General features: G+C 42.6%; 1 pseudogene; it reads left to right on the top strand.

Moving 5' to 3' along the window:
• The first annotated feature begins 714 nt into the window (after positions 1 to 714).
• Positions 715 to 2,238, top strand: LOC105475886 (DDB1- and CUL4-associated factor 13-like; annotated as a pseudogene).
• The last annotated feature ends 17,048 nt before the right edge of the window (positions 2,239 to 19,286 follow it).

Genomic DNA, 19,286 nt, shown 5'->3' with positions numbered 1-19,286 from the left:
AAGTACTGATCATACAAAGTAGAACAAGATATTCTTGTCCTTAAAGAGTTTATATTTTAAAGGGAGAGATAGGGCTGGATGCAGTGGCTCATGCCTGTAATCCCAACACTTTGGAAGACCAAGGCAGGTGGATTGCTTGAGCTCTGTGGTTTGAGACCAGCCTGGGCAACATGGTGAAACCCCATCTCTACAAAAAATACAAAAATCAGCTGGGCATGGTGGCCTGAGCTTGTAGTACCAGCTACTCGGGAGGCTGAGGTGGGAGGATGGCTTGAGCCCAGGAGGCGGAGGTTGCAGTGAGCCAAGATCACACCACTGCACTCCAGCCTGGGTGACAGACCCAGGCCCTGTCTCAACAAAATACAATAAATAAAGGGAAAGATAGGACAAAAACTATATATATTTTCAAGTTGTGATAAGTGCAGTGAAGAACACAAAACATGTACTTTTTGTATATTTTTTTGTTTTCTGCTTTACAATTAGATTGCCCTGCGAAATCTATGGCAAAACAGAGATAAATTGGTAAGGGCTGCAGTCTTCACAATCTACATAAAAACTATGATTGACTCAGGTCCTATATAAGGAAATTTCTGGGGATAATCCTATGACACTCTCGGTACTCTTTGAAATTCTGTAGAGCGAAGAGCTTGTGGATTCTGGCAGGAAGAGCAATCAAGGTGAAGGTGAAGATGTTGAGCTGGAATCTGGACAACTATGTCTGCAAAACCCAGTTGGACTTATAGATTGTTCCAAGAAACTATGATCCTACCTTACATCCTTTTGAGGTCCTGCAAGAATATGTAAGAGTTTTAAATGCTACCAAACTGGAAGGAGTATTTGCAAAACCATTCCTTGCTTGGCTGGATGGTCACCGAGATGGAGTCAGTTGCTTGGCAAAGCATCCAAAGAGCCTGGCTACTGTCCCTTCTGGGGTATGTGATGGAGAGGTTAGAATTTGAAACCTGACTCAACTGAAATGTATCCGTATAATACAAGCACATGAAGGCTTTGTATGAGGAATATGTACTCGCTTTTGTGGGACTTCTTTTCACTGTTGGTGATGACAAAACTGTGAAGCAGTGGAAAATAGATAGGCCAGGCTATAGAGAGGAGGAAGAGCCATTACATAAAATATTAGGAAAGACAGTGGGATTGACAGGAAAGACAGGAGGAAGAGCCATTACATACAATATTAGGAAAGATACTGGGATTGATCATCACTGGAAAGAAGCTGTTTTTGCCACATGTGGACAGCAACTAGACATTTGGGGTAAACAAAGAACTAATCCTATATGTTCAATGACCTGGAGATTTGACAGTATAAGTAGTGGTAAATTTAATGCAATTAAGACACTTATCTTGGAAAGTTGCACGTCTAACAGGAATATAGTACTATATGATATGAAGCAAGCTACTCCTCTGAAAAAGGTTATCTTAGATATGAGAACAAATACAATCTGTTGGAACCCTATGGAAGCTTTCGTTTTTATGGCAGCAAATAATTATAACGTATTTACTTTTGATATGTGTGCACTGGACACTCCTGTAATGGTCCATATGGATCATGTATCTGCAGTGCTTGATGTGGATTACTCTCCCACTGGGAAAGAGTTTGTGTTTGCTAGTTTCGATAAATCTATTTGAATCTTTCCTGTAGATAAAAGTCAAAGCAGGGAGGTATATCACACAAAGTGAAAGCAACGTGTTATCTGTGTAAAATGGACTTCTGACAGCAAGTATATTATGTATGGATCTGATGAAATGAACATTCACCTATGGAAAGCTGATGCTTCTGAAAAATTGGGTGTGCTTACATCACAAGAAAAAGCAGCCAAGTATTATAACCAGAAACTGAAGGAGAAATTTCAGCATCATCCTCATATACAACCAACAGCTCATCATTGACATCTACCAAATTCTGTCTACAGCCCATTTCAGGAACAGTGCATCATGAAGGAAGCTTGTTGATGAAAGGAAGTGAATCACATTAAACACAGCAAGCCTGGATCTGTGCCAATTGTGTCAGAGAAGAAGAAACACATAGTGGCAGTTGTAAAATATTTGGTATTCCTAACAATCCTGATGTATAATTACTTGTTACTTTTGATTTGAGAACTCTACAAATAAAAGTGCTGGGACTAGATTAATTGTAAACATTTCAGTTATATATGTAGAGCTTTATCGTTGCTCCTTTTAGCTACCCTGATAAATGATTCTTAAAGGTGGCCTAATTGATAAGACTGTCTAACTGTTTTATCCTTAATCTGTGTTCTTCTTTCATTGAAGGATACAGTACTTACAGTACTTGCAACTAACTCATTTTTTCTGTTTTTTTTTTTTTGTTTGTTTGTTTTTTTTTTTGAGACAGAGTCTCGCTGTGTCACCCAAGCTGGAGTGCAGTGGTACAATCTTGGCTCACTGCAACCTCTGTCTCCCAGATTCAAGCAATTCTCCTGCCTCAGCCTCCCGAGTAGCTGGGACTACAGGTGCGTGCCACCACGCCCAGCTAATTTTTGTGTTTTTAGTAGAGACAGGGTTTCACCATGTTGGTCAGGCTGGTCTTGAACTCCTGACCTTGTGATCCTCCTGCCTCGACCTCCCAAAGTGCTGGGATTACAGGTGTGAGCCTCCACACCCAGTCATTTTTTCCTGTCTTTTTTTTTTGAGATGGAGTCTTGCTCTTGTTGCCCAGGCTGGAGTGCAATGGTGTGATCTTGACTCACTGCAACCTCCACCTCCCGAGTTCAAGCGATTCTCCTGCCTTAGCCTCTTGAGTAGCTGGGATTACAGGTGCCCGACACCATGCCCGGCTAATTTTTTTTTTGTATTTTTAGTAGAGACAATGTTTCATTATGTTGGACAGGCTGGTCTCGAACTCCTGACCTCGTGATCTGCCCGCTTTGGTCTCCCAAAGTGCTGGAATTACAGTCATGAGCCACCATGCCTGGCCTTTTTTCCTTTACAGATATACTTACTTTCTCTCTGATCTATTGTCATAGACACTTTACATTTGAATTGACATTTAAGACCAAACATTTCTTCTAATACCTTTAATATTACTTTGAAAATGATTGCAATGATGTTTCTTCCTATGATTCCACATAACATTTAGAAGAATGATGTCAACTTTTTATAACTGAATTTATTTCTATTGCTTTATTTTTATTTGGCTTTTTGACCCTTTCAAAACAATCAGCCTGCATTTATATAACTTTTATAAATAATATTATAATTTGGGTCAAGTTAAGATAATAAAACTTCCTTTCAGTATTCAAAAAAAAAGAAAAAAGAAATTCTGTAGACTCAGTGTTCTAAACACTGAGGGGCTCCTCAGAGCCAATTCTAATAATTAAAGAGGTGAGATTAACTGCTGCCTGTGTGGTTCGATGTTAAACCCTACCTTCTGTTTGCTATGACCACCTCCTATACAATGCCCACCCTCCTGTTACATATCCCGAAATTCCAGGCTTGAGAATTCTAACAGACTGGCCTAAAAAGAAGGAAACAGGGAAATGTGATTAGTCATGAAGCAGCTAGTGACAAGGAGAGAGGAATGTGGAATATGCCCAGAGCTGTGGAAAAAAATGAACAAGAAAACTGACTGAAGATAATCCACGTAGGAGAGTGAATTCACACCATTTCAACATCAGTAACTTAGGTAATGAGAAGAGGGAGAGTGGTCAACAGAATTCCTTTTAAGTTTAATAGTGTAGGGGCTGCGTGCAGTGGCTCATTCCTGTAATCCCAGCACTTTGGGAGGATTGCTGGAGCCCAGGAGTTCAAGACCACCCTGGGGAACACGGCAAGACCTTCTCTCTACTAAAAATACAAAAAAAAAAAAAAAACAAAAAAAACATTAGCCGGGCATGGTGGTGCATGCCTGTAGTCCCAGCTACTTGGGAGGCTGAGGTGGGAGGATTGCTTGAGCCTGGGAAGTCAAGACTGCAGTGAGCTGTGATTGCATCACTGCACTGCAGCCTGAGCAACCAAGAAAGACCCTGTCTCAAAAAAAAAAAAAAAAAAAAAAAAAGAGCATAGCATGGGGATCCCATGCATGAAACTCCAAAGTAAGCCTTTGAGGACTTGTTGCTCAGCGTTAAGGAGGTACTATAAATAGGTACTATGCATGCAGAGTCCTAAACACTTTCTTAGCTAAGCATGTGATTACTAAAGCCATTAGAAGTAAGAAGACAGGGAGATAACTTAATGTTATTTTTATGTTAAAAGGTTAATTGTACTGTCATTAATAGAATACCAAGGAACTATGTAAAATATGTTTATGCCTTGTTCTCATGTATCTACTAGTGGAAGAGGCAAGATAATTAATTAGAGCAATCAAATAAAACTATCTCCTCAGGTCTTTTAGTGGCACACATTTTTGTCTGCCTAGCATTCCTTGTGGGAAACATGCTCCTCCTCCAACACTCCAAAGTATTTCTGGTCATGTGATTTGGGCCAGGGATAAGTATGTGATGTAGGCTCAGGCAATCAGTATATTTTATTCCTCTCATCACAGTGACTGGCTCATGAAAGAGTATGTAGTATATGATGGACCATTTGAAAGTCTCTGGGTGTTTTACCAGAGACTTTCCAGAAAAATGTCCCTTTTTTGGATCATAGGCTCTAAAATCTCTAGAGGTCTGGAGCAGCCAGGACCTATCCATCTTGCTGCTACATGGAAGGGGCTAACTTGAAGATGAAGCAAAGTAGACGCAAAGAATGCTAGGAAGAATAGGGAACGGGGGAAGAAAGAGTCCAAACAGACATTTTGTCCATGCTAAGAGATCCTTGTGTGAATGAAATTCAGTAGAAGGATAGATTCCTATTAGCCTATTAGCAAGGGGACAGTTGGTGGGGCGGAGGGGGTATGACTCACCGTAGAACCACTTGTCCTTGTCAGGAGGGGCTAAGCTCCCCCAGGAAATTTACAGTGGTAGGGGAATGATGATAACAAATAACCAGTCTGGGACTTACTTGAAGTTATTTGCCTTTCGGTAACTTCAAGACTGCTGAATATGCACCCACTTTCCTGGAAGCCTTCTTGTGCCCTCTGCTGCCTTAAGGTCAACTTGAGTTACCTGATTCACCTAAGATCCTGTCAAAGTCCAACATAATGGTTTTGTTGTCTTACTCAAGCGTCAGACTTTAAGATGTTTGGAGGCAGGGCCTGTATCTCCCACTTCTGCATTTTCATGTTTTGCACAGCCCCAGAACCCAGTAAGCATTTCAGTGATGCTTGAATGAGTGAATCTGATAAGGCATATAGAAACAGAAGCCCTGAAATATTAGCCTGAAAAATTCATGGCTTTGCATTAAAGTACTGCCTCTCCAAGCATCCTCTTGAAAAATACAAATACCCAGAGGAAACATAACATGTTTAACTGATGACCAACAATTCTCATTTTTGGCAGTTATCAGAAAGAAGGTGTCAGAGGTGTTAAACAAAACAACTTCATCTTGAATAGGAGGTAGGTAAAATAAGGCTGAAACCTACTGGGCTGCATTCCTGGATAGTTAAGGCATTCTAAGTCACAGGACAAGATAGAAGATCAGTGCAAAATACAGGTCATAAAGACCTTGCTGATAAAACGGGTTACAGGAAAGAAGCCAGCAAAAACCCACCAAAACCAAGATGGTGACAAGAGTGACCTCTGGTTATCCTCACTACTACACTCTCACCAGCACCATGACAGTTTACAAATGCCATGGCAATGTCAGGAAGTTACCCAAGGAGGTCTGAAAATGGGGAGGCATGAATAATCCACCCCTTGTTTGGCATATCATCAAGAAATAACCATAAAAAGGGGCAACCAGCAGCTCTCGGGGCTGCTCTGTCTATGGAGTAGCCATTCTTTTATTCCTTTACTTTCTTAATAAACTCGCTTTCACTTTATTGTATGGATTCACCCTGAATTCTTTCTTGTGTGAGAGTCAAGAACCCTCTCTTGGGGTCTGGATTGGGATTCCTTTCCTGTAACAAAGGGAACTATAAAAATGGGATTTTAGGCCAGGTGCAGTGGCTCACACCTGTATTCCCAGCACTTTGGGAGGCTGAGATGGGCGGATCACCTGAGGTCAGGAGTTTGAGACCAGCCTGCCCAACATGGTGAAACTCCGTCTCTACAAAAAAAAAAATTACAAAAATTCACCAGATGTGGTGGTGCATGCCTGTAATCCCAGCTACTCGGGAGGCTGAGGCAGGAGAATCGCTTGAACCCGGGAAGTGGAGGTTGCAGTGAGCCAAGATTGCACCACTGCACCCCAGCCTGGGTGACAGAGTGAGACTCCATCTCAAAACACAAACAAAAACAAAATTGGATTTTAAAGAACACTGTTTGTATGAACGAAAGGCCATAGATATGTGTAACTAATTTGAAAAATAGTTTGCCATTATTTCCTAAAGCTGAACATTCATCTATGTATGACCCAAAAATTTCACTCCTAGGGATGGGACCAAAGGAAACTGCTATGGTTCAATTGTGTTCCCCAGATGTCAGGTTCTGGAAACTGAATCTCCAATGCAAGAGTGTTGATAGGTGGGACTTTTAAGAGGTGAGGGAGTAATGCTGTTGTTGTGGGACTGTGTTAGTTATCTCAGGGGTGGGTTCCTGAGGGATGAGTTTGGCCCCCTTCTTTTGTGTGAGCACTTTCTCTTGCCATGTGATGCCTTCCACCATGTTGTGATGCAGGAGATTCATCCCCTTGATCTGGAACTTTCTAACCTCCAGAACTGTGAGCCAAATAAATCTCTGTTCCTTATAAACTACCCAGTGTGTGATATTGTGTTATAGCTGCATAAAAAGGACCAAGATAGAAACTTTTACACATGTAAAACAGGAGATGTGTACAAGAATGTTCATAGCTGCCCTGTTTTTGATGCAGAAACTTGGAAACAACTGAAATGCCTGTTAACAGGAGAGTAGATGAATAAATTGCGGTGTATTTACACAACTATTGTAGGACCATAAAAAAAAAAACAAACCACACTGATTCACAACAATGTGGAAAACTCCTAGCAATAACATGAAGTGAAGAAAATAAATGCTCCAAATTTATATGATATGACATATAGTCATACACCACATAATGGCATTGCAGTCAATGATGGACTCTATATATGACAGTGGTCTCAAAAGATTATAATGGAGCTGAAAAATTCCTATCACCTAGTGATGTCCTGAGGAATTGACTAACAAGAAGTTTTCGGAAATGGAACAGGAATGCGTGGCTGAAGAAGAGGCAAGAGAAAAGGAAATTGCAGGAGAGGAAAAAGAAGAATCCCCAAGAAAATTCATGAAGGGTTTAGCAGAACATTTGCAAACCTCAACAAGCTCCTTAAAATGTTTAAATCACAGACCCCAACACCGAAGTTTTCATTAATAGAGAGGAATGTTCATAGTGCAGTATCTGCTTATAAGCAAATCTTTGACAAAAAAAAAAAAAAGAAAAAGAAAAAAGAAACAAACCAAGAACACCACCATGCATGTATTTCTGAAGAGTGACCCTCCTCAAGAAGAACCACAGGCAGGACCTTCAGGAGGAATTCCGGAAGAAGGCACTGTTATCATAGGAGATGACAGCTCTGTGCATGTTATTGCCCCTGAAGACCTTCCACTGGGACAAGTTGAGGAGGTGGAAGACAGTGACATTGATCAGGACGCTGTGTAGGCCTAGGCTAAAGTGCATGTTTTAATGTTAGTTTTTAACAAAAAAGTTTAAGAAGTAGAAAATAAAAATTTAAAAATGGAAAATTTGAAAAAAAGCTGATAGAATAAGGATATAAAGAAAGAAAATACAATGTGTTCCTGTTTTAAGCTAAGTGTTATTTCGAGAGTTTCAAAGTTTAAAAAAGTTTATAAAGTTAAAAAGTTACAGTAAGCTAATTTATTATTGAAGAAGGAAAATATTTTTAAAATAAATTTCCCATCGCCTAAGTGTCCAGGGTTTATAATCTCTGCAGTACTCTATAGTAATGTCCTAGGTCTTCACATTTACTCAGCACTCACTCACCCACTCATCCAGAACAACTACCAGTCCTGCAAGCTCTACCTATGGTAACTGCCCTATATAGGTATGCAATATATGAATCTTTAATACTGTCTGTTACTTTACCTTTTGTATGTTTAGATACCCACATACTTAGCATCGTGTTATAGTTGCCTACAATATTCAGTGCGGTGACATGCTGTGCAGGTTTGTAGCCTAGGAACAATGGGTTATGCCATTGCTAGCGTGAGCCTAGGTGTGTAGCAGTCTACACCATCTAGGTTTGTGTAAGTGCTCTCTGTGATGTTCACACAATGACGAAATCACCTAATGATGCATTTTTTAGAATGTATTCCTGTCGTTAAACGATGCACAATCTATTTTTCTAGAGTTACAATTAATATAAAAATAAGCTGTATAGACATACATATAGGTGCAATAAAACTATATTTCAAAAAACTAAGGAATTCTCTGGATGATGGTGACCCTGTGTGTGTGTGTGTGGTGGGGGGTGAGGGGGTGGGGGTGGGGTGGGGGGTGTGGGATGTGGGCACTGTATGGTTAGATGAAGTTTATGTCAAGGTTCCAGATTTTGTTTTGGATGGTAGGCTTCCAGGTACTTATTAAGAATAATGAAATAAGAAACTACGCACAAACATGACTAGAAAGCCTGACTTTCCTAGGAAACTGTCTGAGGCTGATGCTTTATTTGGAAAGTGCAATCTCAGAGCATTGATAGTAGGGGAAAGTGAGGCGAGGAGAAAGGATAGGGATTAATGCTGGGGGTGCTTTGGCCTTGCTTCATGAAGAGCTCTGCTGGTGAGTTGGCAGGTGAGCCTGTCCAGCCACATGGGAGTCTTCAGGTGGGACAGGTCTGCCTTGGAGCAGTCCTTGGGTGGAAGAAGGGAGAGGAAATGAGTAGATTGGGTCTCTGACTGGAAGGTAACTTCTCTGGGGCACTACCTCTGGGTTGCTTATCTGGCCTCTTTTGGTGGCAGCCGGGAAACTAAATCTCACATCTTGTATTTTAGTTAAGTCTAGAAGTGGTGGGAGATGCCAGAATCTCAAGCCTGTGACTTTTCTGCCTAGCTGCCCAACAGCAGCAAGGGCATGGTCCCAGCCCTCCCTGGCAAGACGCTGGCTGGCCCCAGGCAGAGTAAGTTGGTGGTATGGAGGCAACTGAGTCATATCTGGCAGCCGAGCGTCTATGGGATGCCATGTGAGCAGGAGCTTGGGAGTCAGACCCACGTTTGAATATCCGTGTGAACTTGGATCAATTTCTTAACTTCCCTGGAGCCTCATCTAGAATGTGGGAGTAGTGATAACTACCTCCAAGTGTTGTTTCTCATATTAGAAAGGGATAATGTACATAATGCAACCAGCAGAATCTTTGGCATCTAATAAGTGCTAAAAATATGTAACTCCCCTTCGTCCTACCCCTGCCATGAAGCACAACTGAGACAGTACTGGGGGTCAAGGGTGGGCAGACCTGGCTTAATTCCCCTTCTCTCCTTGTCCCACCTGGCCCATTTCCTGGCCTTGGGCAACCCAAGAGCACTGGGCCCTGTGTTAAAGGATGAAGGGGAGAAAGACGCTTTGCACCCCCTTCCTAAGGTCAACAGTCCTGAGGCTACACCTTTCCTCTGTGCCCTGGGTTTAAAGAGGGATCTCAAACAGAGATGGGTACTCCAAGCAGGCATATAAGCTGCTGTCTGCTGGAAATAATATTCATCAAATATTTGTCTAATATTTACTTTGGCTGGGGGCAAAACTGGCCCAGCAGAACAAAGGCATCTTTCCCCAATATGTCAGTGGTTGGGAATGGAGGCCCAACGCCATTGATGGCAGATTTCCAATTTATTTCAGGGCTATGTCTGCCCTCTTCTGGCATGCTACCATGCCACCTGTTCATCTGGTTGTTTCTTATATGTCTAGAGCCCCACAAAGGGTGACTAGGTCAGCCAGAGCTCTTGCTAGGCTTCACTGTAATTCCGGATTACTTTTACTCTTTGATCACGTAAGAACGTTCATTTCCTGAATTGCCTGTCTTATACGTTTAAGTGCTCATGTATTTCATAATACCACTATAGGATCTTGCATTTGAATACTTACCAGGGACTGAAATAAATTCACACTGCTATTTTGCTGGTGAAGTATCCTATTGTGTAAGTGAAGTTTTTAATTTTGTAGATTTAGATGAGTAAGTTAAAATTTTCCTTTCTGGTTCTTAATTTGTTTTCTAATTTGGGGTAAAATGAAGTTAGGTGGGGGCAGTGGAGAAACTTTCAAAGGGAGCTCTTCATATCAGTAATGTTTATACACACTCCAACTCCAAGATGCTTCTCCTCAGAGCCGTTTCGAGGGCAGAGAACATTCCTGATCGCTAGGTTGACCCTGTTCACTTTGAGTTAATCCTGTGGCCTCCACAAGCATGTAGAAAATTGTGGAGAAGAGGCACTCCTTATGCTCTCATGAATTTTATTTGGCCTCCCCATTCTGGCTCACTTCTTGTAAATGCAGATTCAGTTGGCCCCAATTTCTTTCTAGTGGGCAGGAGTAAAAGGCGTAGAATGTTGTTGAAAGGTTTTGTACTACTGTGCAAAGTAGTACTGTATAAATTATCTTCTGCCTCTTTCCCATAAGACCTTTTGAGCAAAGCCCAATTCTAGAATTCTGGAATTCTGCTAGAACTTTCCTTTGGCTAAATTTGATTGTTCCTGAAAAATCAGTATGCCAGAGGACCACATTTTCTTTATTTTTTTGAGACAGGTTCTCACTCCTGTTGCCCAGATTCGAGTGCAGTGGCACGATCATGGCTTACTGTAGCCTCAACCTCCTGGGCTCTCCCACCTCAGCCTCCTGAGTAGCTGGGTCTACAGGTGTGCACCACCACGCCCAGCTAATTTTTTGTATTTTTAGTAGAGATGGGGTTTTGCCATGTTGCCCAGACTGGTTTTGAACTCCTGGACTCAAGCAATCCGCCTGCCTCTGCCTCCCAAAGTGCTGGGATTACAGGTATGAGCCACTGCACTGGCCAGGACTGCATTTTAATTGTACTAAGTCATCTGTGTCTTAATGTGAATGGCAGACAGCTTGTGTCAGTGGCTGCTCTGAGGACAGCCCCAGAGTGGAGGGGAGGAGAGCCTGGAATTAGGTAACTCAGGACTCAGAGAGAACTCCAACTTTGGTAGGAGCCATCCCGGACCTGCCTACAGCTAGTAACATTTTGGCCGTGAAAGCCTCCTCCTCCTTGCAGGTGTAAGCTGTTCCTTAGCCTTTAACTTTCAAATTAAAAATGTTTATTTAGGGTAGTAATGGAAAATAGAAGATAAGTTAGCAAAGCCAGCAGAAATTGGAGAATTCATAAACAATAAAATACCAGAAAAGTATTACCCAAAATGCAAATTTGATAAAAGGTAAACATTAAAACAAATCTTGAGAGCCAAGAATAAAGGTCCTCGAGGGAGGTAACACATGCCATGATATTTTTGCACTCTTTCTCTTTTGCCCTGTGATACTGGTCCATCTTTTATGAAGGTCATTTTTTATGAAATTCAATAATGGTAACTAATGTTAGGGTGTCTCCTGAGGCAATATGAGATTATATGGTAGGTAAACAGTAGGTCATTGCTGACTCAAAGGAAAGGATCACTTAGGAACACAATTAGCCCAGTGCCGGTGGTCCCTTTTAGTCAGAATCCTCAATCTCTGTGGCGATCACCCTTTGGCCTGGACTTTATTGAGCTGCCAGATTAAAGTCATGAGAATTGAGCCTCATTTTTTCCCATTCCTATTCTTAGATAATCCATTCATTCTTTTTCAATTTACCAGGACCAGTCCCAGAAAATGTTGAGAACTGGGTGTGAGTAATAATCACCAATATTATATGGTTCCTTGTAGTTTGCAAAGCAGCTTTACATACATTATTGCATTTAGTCCTCCCAATAAGCCTGTGAAGCAGGTGTTATATTATTATAATCATCACAGTTTCGCAACTGTGGAAACAAAGCTTAAAGAGATGATAGGACTTGCCTAAGTTCAGAGAGAGAGGGAATGGCTCTCAGCTCAGGTGTTTTGATCCCAAGTCCTGTTGCTCCTCAGTTCACGTTGAATCTGAGGAGCTACCATTTGTCCACCATGCTCCTCTCACTCTTATTAATAACAACAAGGGTAATAGTGGCCAATGTTTGAGGGGTATTCACATGATACCAAGTACATCCCATTTAATCCTCACACCAATTGTATGATACAGGCTTAATAACCGATCTTATTTTACAGTTGAGTAAACTGAGGCTTAGAGAGGGTAGGTAAGCCTGAGAGAGGTGGGGTATGTCGACTAAGGGTCATAGCTAGTAGGTGGTGGAGACAACATTTAAATCTAGACCTGTTTGGTGTCTGTGCTCTTAAACACGCGACTCTATGACCTTGTTGTCTCTTTGGTTTCTCTTCCAACATTTCTGGCTTCGTCCAAATGTTTGATTCAATACAGCAGAAGCACACAGGCTGCTTTCAAGGGCAAAGAACCAAACTACAGGTTGTTGGGAGGACACAGAGAATGAACAATGGGTTCTCCCGGACTTGTAAGAGTGGGAAGCACCACTGACCTGCAGACGAGGATTGACAGAACAAAACAAACAGTAACGATGGGGTGCAGACAGGCTACCCCCAAAATATGGTACCTCGGCATATTGAACAGTGTAAGCTGAAGGAATTGGAAAAAAACACATAAGCAGGAAAGTCTCTGTGACCTTTGTCCAGCCTTCTTTCCTGAGGCAGGTCCTAAAACCTAGAAGGCCTCTCTGACTGTCCCCTGCAGCAGGTCTTCAGGTGCTCATGTGAGAGGTGCCCTCCCCACATCTGGAGGAAAAGAGCATCCTTACCTCTGAGGACACAGGACACAGAGAAAAATCGGAACAAACAGGCCTGCCTAAGTTCCCCCAGCTTATTACCGTTACATCATACTCTTTTCCCTTGCATATGTCTCCATGACCATCCACTCTTCATCAAACCTACCAGAAAAAACAGGTTTCACTGTTTCTTCGGGTCTTCATTTCCTTATGAAGGCTCCCGTACCCACAAAACTTACATTTAAATAAATTTATATTCTTTTTCTTTTGTTCATCTATCTTTTATTAGAGGGGCCTCAACAATGAGTCTAGGATGGGTGAGGAAAATATATTTTTAGTCACTACAATAACAGATGCATTAGTCAGAAGGGACATGGAGCCTACTGGGGGACTGGAAAAAAGCTGGCTGGATTAACCCACATCCAGGCATTGGGGACTTCAAACGGATCCTCTGGCCTAAATCATTTGCATTTCATTGCAGGATAGCAGCGCTTAACACGAAGGCATTCCTTACCAACAATGACCTATCATAAGGCACGTGGAGGGCTCAGGGTCACCAGCTGGGTACGGGAAGCCCCTGGAAACACCCTATGAAGGCAGCAGCCTGCTCCAGACAGGGAACACAGACTGAGAGTGTGAACATAGACTGAGACTCTCGTTGGCTACAAATGCTTCTGCAGTAAGTAAACCCTAAAAGATAGAACTTCTTTGACGGAAAGGCCATAATATACTTGAATGTTACTTAACCCAGCAATCCCATTACTGGGCATATACTCAAAGGAACAGAAATCATTCTATTATAAACATATATGCATGTGCATGTTCATTGCAGCATTATTCACAATAGCAAAGACATGGAATCAACCCAAATGCCCATCAATGATAGACTGGATAAAGAAAATGTGGCACATACACACCATGCAATACCATGCAGCCATAAAAAGGAATGAGATCATGTCCTTTGCAGGGACATGGATGGAGCTGGAAGCTCTTATCCTCAACAAACTAACACAAGAACAGAAAACCAAACACTGCATGTTCTCACTTATAAATGGGAGTTGAACAATGAGAACACATGGACACAGGGAGGGGAACAACGCACACTGGGGCCTGTGAGGGGGATGAGAGGGGGAAGGAGAGCATCAGGAAGAATAGCTAATGCATGCTGGGCTTAATACCTAGGTGATGGGTTGATCTGTGCAGCAAACTACCATGGCACACATTTACCTATGTAACAAACCTGCACATCTTGCGTGTGTACCCCGGAACTTAAAATAAAAATTAAAAGTAATTTTAAAAAGCAACAAACAGTTCCTCACCACCGTTAAGAGATATTTAGCTAGTTTCCTTGCTGATTGAACCTGGCAGAGGTGAGGGGGGATGTTGGTGAGAAAAGGTCTGGGAATGAGACGATTTGTCCAGCCCCATAAAAGGAAATCCCTGGAAGAATTGGAGCAGGTGGGAGAATCTGCATCTCTTTCATCTTCCATCGCTCCCTGGGGAAGCAGTGGGGCGGTGCTTCTCCCAGTCCTGGCTCCTGGTTCGCAGGCCTGGAGACACATTAGAATCACCTGAGGGGCTTTTAAATCCACCCGTGCCTGGGACCCACCCAGAAACCTCCGGGAGTGCGGCTGAGGTAGGGAAGTTTTTAAAAACTCTTCAGGTGACTGTGAAGCACAGAGCATATTACTGCTCGAGAGTTTCAGAACCAGAAACAAATAAGTGACACAGGTGTCCAGTGAAACTTTCCAGCATTTCGGTGAGTTTGGAAGGGAGCAGGCATTATAGATAGATTTTTAAAGAGGGAAAGTGGGACCCTGAGAGGAGGAGCAATTTGCCTGGGTCAGTGGCAGGGTTGGGGAAGGAGGTAGCCTCATTTTCTTTTTCATCCCCATACCCTTTTTTTTTTTTTTCTGGTGGCATATTATAGTATTAATTGTTCTGACAGCTTAGCTTTATATGTACTCAGCCATGAAATTTCCACTCCGTCACTGGACAACCCCTCCAGTTAGACCTACACACTGTTGTAAAGCATTTCCTGGCAGGGAAACCCAAATATTTCGTTTCTAATTCTTAACTCTTTGCAAGTCTGAGGAGTGGGTCATGAGACTCCCACGACTGTTTAGAAGGAGCCAGGGCCCACGTTTCACGCATTCTGTACAAAGTATAACCCATGTGCGTGCAGTGAAAATGCAAACGTGAGGGTGGCATTCAGACCTAACACAGTCTCAGCTTTCAATCCCGCTGTGAATCCAGCGTGGCTGTCATGGGATCTACCGCAGTTAATTCTTTCAGAATTCAGAGCTAAATCCCCAAGGAGGCCTGGGTTGGAGAGGCCACCTGAATGGTGGCCTGCTTAAAGGTGCGGTCATGTTTCCTGATTTAACTGGGTCAATTTGGTTGTTTATTTTTGCCGTTTAATTTCAGGGCAGGGTTGGCTTCAGTGTGCTGGCAATTCCCAGATAACTTATGCTCTGAGGGACTGAGACAGGTGTTCAAGAACTCCCAGTGACTATTATTTAATTTTGTTCCTCCCCCAGCCTCATGGTTTATATATGAGTTGTTATGCGACAGAGTTCTATTTTTAACTGCAAACATGCTCTGTTCAACTGGAATCATGTTCTTTAGACACTGCATTATGCAAGCTGGCTCCAAAGTTTGCCAGGAGTGCTAAACTAAACTGTGACAATTCCCAGCCGTAGTCACTCACACCCCCACAGTGAACCAAACAGCATGCTTACTTGCTTCAAGATAGAGTTTCAGTTGTGTTAAATAACTGCCTGGTGCTACCTGATGAGAAAGCCATCTCTGGCTGTTTGGATCAGCTTCTCTGATCTTGTCTCCTGTCTAATCCCAGAATAAATCCTTTGGGTCTTGGGGGAGGACGTTAAAAAGGCTCTGATGAAGAAGATTAAACCTGAAACAAGTCATAATGAGGCATAAACAAGGTAATATTCATTGTAAGGGATCTTCCCAGGTTCTAAGCAGGAGAGGAGAAAAGACGGTTTCGATGGAGGGCATCTGTTGAGAAACCCCTCTGATGTAGATGTTCCTGTGGAGTCATTTATATCCAAAAGTTAGGACATTAGACATATGCACTGGTGGGTTCTCAGGGTTTTTTTTTTTTGTTTGTTTGTTTGTTTTTTTTTTTTTTTTTTTTTTTTTCATGGGGTGATCATAAAGAAGTAGCTCTCAAGAATTGCATCGATCCAGGGATCTTCTGACTCCTGAAGATTGACATCTGGTTTATCTAAGATGACCCAGGGAAGGAGCGGAGCTGGAAGTCTCTGCAGGGAGATTATTAGTACTTGCTGGGATTCTTTGGTGGCAAGCAACAGAAATAAACTCTCAAGAAGAGTTAATCTACTTAAGCAGAAAAGGACTTTTTAGAAAATAAGTTCCATGAGAACAAGGGCTAGCTTGTTCACTGGTATTTCCTCAATAGAACAGTATCTTGAATATAGTAGGTACTCATTGTCTTAGTCTGCTCAGACTTTTTACAAAATTCCTTAAACTGGGTAATTTATAAACAACACAGATTTATTGCTCACAGTTCTGGAGTCTGGGATGTTCAAGATCAAGTTGCCAGCAGATTCGGTATCTGATGAGAGCCCGTTCCTCATAGTTAGTGCCTTCTGTGTGTCCTCACATGGCAGAAGGGGCCTGCAGGTTCCCTTACACCTTTTCTATAGGGCACTAATCCCATTCGAGAGGCCTCCTAAAGGTCCCACCTCTTAATACAATTACATTAGGGATTAAGTTCTATAAATTTTAGAGGGACACCAACATTCAGATCATAGCGCTCAGTAAATATTCATGGACTAAAAGAAGTTATAGGGTGGATCAAAGCATTGTTAGGAAGATTGAGAACCAGTTTTGGAAAAGGATAAGAATGAGAGCATCTCTGGAGGGCCTAAGGTAGCAGGAACTAGGTCCCTGACAGTCTCATCAGGACACCACTGCTGTAATAACTGCTTTCCAAACATTCTTATATTTGTAAGTGTCTACACTCATGCTTCAAAATCCAGACAGAGTGAGTGTATATTAATCAGGGCTCTCCAGAGAAATAGAACCATCTCTCCCCTTCTCCCCGTGTGTATAAAAGAAGGAATTGACTCATGTGATTGCAGAGACTGGTAAGTCCAGTCTGGCAGGTTGGAGACCCAAGCAGAACCCATGTTCCTATTTGAAGGCCATCAGACAGGAAGAATTGATGTTGCATATGAAGGCAGTCTGCTAGAGAATTCTCCTTACTTAGAGGAAAGTTTGGTCTTTTAATTCTATTTACGCTTCAAGTAGTTGGATAGGACCACTCACTATGGAGGGCAATCTTCTTGACTGATTAAAATGTTAATCTCTTTCAAAAACACCCACCCTTGCAGAAACACTCAGAATGTTTGACCAAATATGTGGGCACCCTGTGGCCCAGTCAAGTTTACACACAAAATTAACCATCACAGAGAAGGAGAGAGACAGTGCAACTAGCTTGAGTTGTGTGCCCACCCCTTTGGCTCGTAGAAGGCAGGGTATTTTGTCAGTTCTAGAGATCTGGAACCATGGGGCAGAACTGATTTCCTAAAGGGAAAATGGAGAGCTGTTACCAGTAGAAGGAGAATAAATAGTTGGAAGCTACAAAACAACTGGCTCTTCTTGAAGTACGGTTTTATTTTTCTTCTTTTGTTACTTGCTTCCATGTGAGTCAACATCAAAACACATCTGTGCTGTTTTTCTTGACTTCTTCCAGCTCCTCTATACAAGAGGGAGAACAGCTGGGATGGGGAAAAATATTTTTTTGTCTTTTCTCTCTTCACCTCCAGTCCTCAGTAGAGGTGACTGTTTGAAGGGTGATGGTTACCTCCAAGTCTTTGCTCTTGGGGGTCTGTACTAATGATTGAGCACTCGAACGCTGTCTCACTCTGAAGAGGTCCCTCAACACTGTAAAAGGCATTCACAAGACATCCCTGCCCTGGAAGAGTTTGAATCTGTTGGACTTTGTGCATTTTTCTTATTTTCTATCCTTCACCTATTAGTTGTGGCTGCTACAAACCCATATAGTTCTTCTGGAATTAAAGAGACACGCTTCCCTCAAAGTGCTTTACATCTATTGGTCAGAGATGGTCATAATGCACTGAGTTTGTTAGAATGACACGTTGCTATGTACCAGGAAGTTATCACAGGGCATATAAGTCTACCATGTCTACAATGTGAAGGATGCCTCGTTAGATGCAGCACTCTCGTGCAGTGTACAATCTGTCTACTTTATATGGCAGGCCTGAACTACTGAGGGAGAGAGAGACCACCAGAAATCAGGAAAGCACAACTTATTTAATGCTCTTATGAATGGTTTGTGCTGCGGGATGGGTGGAGTTCCCTTTATTTGTGTTCTGACCAATGGCTGAACCACTAATCAGATTCAAGACAGGACCTTGAATCCAAAACTCCTTTAGTGTGGCAAGTCCACCATAGTTCCTGAGGAAGCTGCCTTCGAGGAATCGGGGACCACTGCTCTCCTTTCAGGAGAATTCCTGAGAGACCTGCATATCTCAGACCTGACAAGCAGGGAGTGGCAATGGGTATATTGCTATTCCAGGATACAACTGCTGTGAGATCCTCTTCAGAGGTTTATAAGCTTGACTTCTCATTAGCACGTTAGATATAAGGCATGACTCACTGCCAACTCTACAGACCCATGATAGGGTAGACAAGATCAATAGTCTAAAATCAGATTTTAAAATGAACAGAAATTTAATGCTTTTTCTTGTATGCCATGGGATCACATGGTACACATCCTGGGGTAGGCATAGCCCACTTTGTAGACCACTGATCTAGAGCCTGGTACTCCCCTTACAACACCTATGCAGGCAGGGCTAATTGACTACAACACCATGGGCCTGGAGACATCCTCACCCTCCATTACAACAAGTGGACACGTGGTTTCTAGGCCAAGGGTTGGCAAATTACAGCCCATTGGCCATATCTGGCCAGCCCCCTGTTTTTGAGACACAGCCACACTCACTTGGTTATGTATCATCCATACGTTTTTTCACACTAAAAAGGCAGAGCTGAGTAATTGCCACGGAGAGCAGATGGTCCACAAAACCTCAAATACTTACTCCCTGACCCTTTATGGAAAAAGGTTGCTGACCCCTGCTCCGGGCGGGCAGTATTGATCCCCGTGTGTTGGTAATGGAAGGTAAGACTTGTCTGCTGCCTCTGCTCTGGAGTTAGGCCGGAGTTTGCAGCATAGCTCGTTGTGCTAATGAGGCTCAGCGTGGCCCTCCCTTCTGGGGATTAGCACCTAATCCCGGCTAGCTTTCTTAGAAAGCTCATTCACTGGTCACAAGGATGCAGAGAAGTGAGTGTGGATGAAACTGGTCCTGGTCACCTAAAGTCCATGCCTTACACGGCGTGGGTCAGCTGTGTCCTCTCTGCTACCTACCTCCAGGGGATGTG

The sequence above is a fragment of the Macaca nemestrina genome, chromosome 4 (assembly GCF_043159975.1).
Source record: "Macaca nemestrina isolate mMacNem1 chromosome 4, mMacNem.hap1, whole genome shotgun sequence".
In the NCBI taxonomy this organism is placed as follows: Eukaryota; Metazoa; Chordata; class Mammalia; order Primates; family Cercopithecidae; genus Macaca; species Macaca nemestrina.
Note: the sequence above shows the minus strand (reverse complement) of the source record. Positions and strands in the feature narration are given on the sequence as shown.